This window comes from Octodon degus, unplaced genomic scaffold (genome assembly GCF_000260255.1).
Source record: "Octodon degus isolate 3935 unplaced genomic scaffold, OctDeg1.0 scaffold00308, whole genome shotgun sequence".
NCBI lineage: Eukaryota > Metazoa > Chordata > Mammalia > Rodentia > Octodontidae > Octodon > Octodon degus.
Window position 1 is genome coordinate 191483 of NW_004524884.1, and position 2500 is coordinate 193982.

The window sequence follows — 2500 nt, forward strand, 5'->3', positions numbered from 1 at the left end:
TAAGTAAAATATTTTGCAGTTATACAAACTGGAAATATTCTAATACCTCCAGATGTAGCATATAGGAAATACCAAAGAGCATAATCCAGAAGGCAAGAGAAGTTGCAGTATGGTCCTGGATAAAGAATAATGAGCTCTTAAAATGGTACTTATGCAGTACTATGTAAAATGTAGTTATTTTAGATGAATCCATTTAAAAGGTCATTAAAGTTTTCCACAAAACAGTATCAATCTTATGTCAGGTTATATACATATTTTTTCATATGTGTGTGTGTGTGTGTGTGTAAAGACAAGGAAAAACTAATATAAAGTCAATTGGAAAATGGAAATACACTTCTTTTTGTTTTAGAATTTTTTTTAGAGAAGGGTCTACAGGATCTTCAGGGTCTCACAACTAGATCAGACTCGTAGTGATCTTCCTGCTTGCAGACTCCCAAAAGCTGGGATTATAGGCGTGTGCCACCACGCCCAGTCTCAATTGACATCTCAGCATGCCCCAGTGGTGGAGCTGGCAAAGCAAGCCTGAGGATCAAACCCCCAGCCCAAACCACTGAGCTATTGGGTCAGCCCTGGAAATACACTTTTTCAAGTTTCTAATACTAGGAGAAAATATCATAATGTGACTAGAAGTAAACTATAAGTCAAAGAAACAGTATAAATCATAAAACAAGAATTAAAATCAAACAATATTCAGTTTCTTTTTCTTTGCGGAACCGGGGACTGAACTCAGGCCCTTGCCCTTGCCAGGGAAGCGTTTATTCCACTGAGCCATCTCCCCAGCCCCTCAAACAATATTCAGAAAATTGATTAAATATTAATTCAAAATTAAATATTTTAAAATAATATTCAAAAATTAAAATTAAATTGTGAGTCCAACTAAGAGGTCAGAATGTAGTGTATTATATGTAAGAATCTGTGATCAATTCAGAGCACTCACACAGTATTTGATTAGATTAACATACACAAAAATATCAACTTAGAAAAAATTTTCATGACAGTAAAGCATTACTAAGAATAAAACATAACAGAAATACTGGAATGGCAGATATATAACCAGCACTTCTAACAGTTTGGGGATAGGATATCACACAAAGTTCTACTATGTGGTGGACGTAGATAGTGTCCAAGATGCTTACTGGTGGCCAGGTGTCACTTGTGGGACTGAGCTACTGCTATTTCCTTGATATCCACCCTGTAGACTTGAACAGCATCATGACCTGTTGATGCAGGAGGAGGGTGCAGGAGGAGTCCATTTGTAGAGTATGCTGATATAAATATTTTGCTAATATATACAAAAGAATAACTGAAAGACTGCTGCTGTATACCTCTTTTTCTCCTGTGTTTAATTGTTTGCCCTATTTGATGGGTTCCTTCGTGGAGTTCTAATCATTTTGGCCCCTCTCTAGAATATCTTTCATGAGCCTGTGTAGGGTTGACTTTGTCATCATGAAATTCTTTAGTTGTTCTTTGTCATGGAAGTATTTCACTTCTCCATCAAACTTGAGAGTTTTTCAGGATATAGCAGTCTGGGCTGGAATTTGTTTTCACAGAGGACCTGAAGTACATTGCTCCCTGCTCTTCTTGCCTTCATTATTTGTGTAGAGAAGTCTGCCACTACTCCGATGGGTTTTCCTTTAAATGTGATCTGTTTCTTTTCTCTAGCAGCTTTTATTATTCTGTTCTTGTGCTGAATTTCTGGGATCTTGATTATTATATATCTGGGTGTGGTTTTGATTGGGTTGATGTTATTTGGTGCTCTATAAGCTTCAGTTACCTGAATGTCAGATTGTTTCCCCATATTTGGGAAGTTTTCTGCTATTACTTCTGGCCATATTCTTTTTATAAAATTTGTATTGACTCCTTCTTTCTCATTGATGCTTATTAGTCTTCCATTGTTGATCTTTGCATTGTCTTGTAGTTGTTGAATTATTTTTTCCTGTATCCCAGCTGTTTTTAAGAGATCTTTTCTTACCTTTTCACTAACTGCAATGATGTCTTCAAGATCTGCATCTCTATCTTCACTTTCATTCAGTTTTGCTAGCTTGTGATTGAGGCTTTAAATTCCTGTTGAATCTGCTTCATGCATTCTGTTTCTTTCCTATATTGCTCATGCAAGGATTCCATCATTTTTCTGTTCTCCTCTATTTTTTATCAATGTCTTCTTTAGAAGCACTTAGTAATTCTTTGACTATAGTTATCATTTCTTTTTTTACTTCAGAGATTATTTCTGATCTAATCTCCTCTATACCTTTCTACAGTTGCTTCCGTACTTCAGATGCTATTATTTCAGAGACTTCAGGTGTGTGATTTTCAGTTTTTTCTATTGTAGTGTATCCTGCATTTGTTCTGTGTGGGCATGGGGCCTGAGAATGTATTTTTCTCCTTCTCTTTGTCATTTTGTATCACACTGTCCTCTGATCTTTGGTGTAGAGCTTTAGTGCAATTACTACTTTAGTATGTACCATAATTACCCAAGAGAGATTATGTGGTTAAAGCAGTT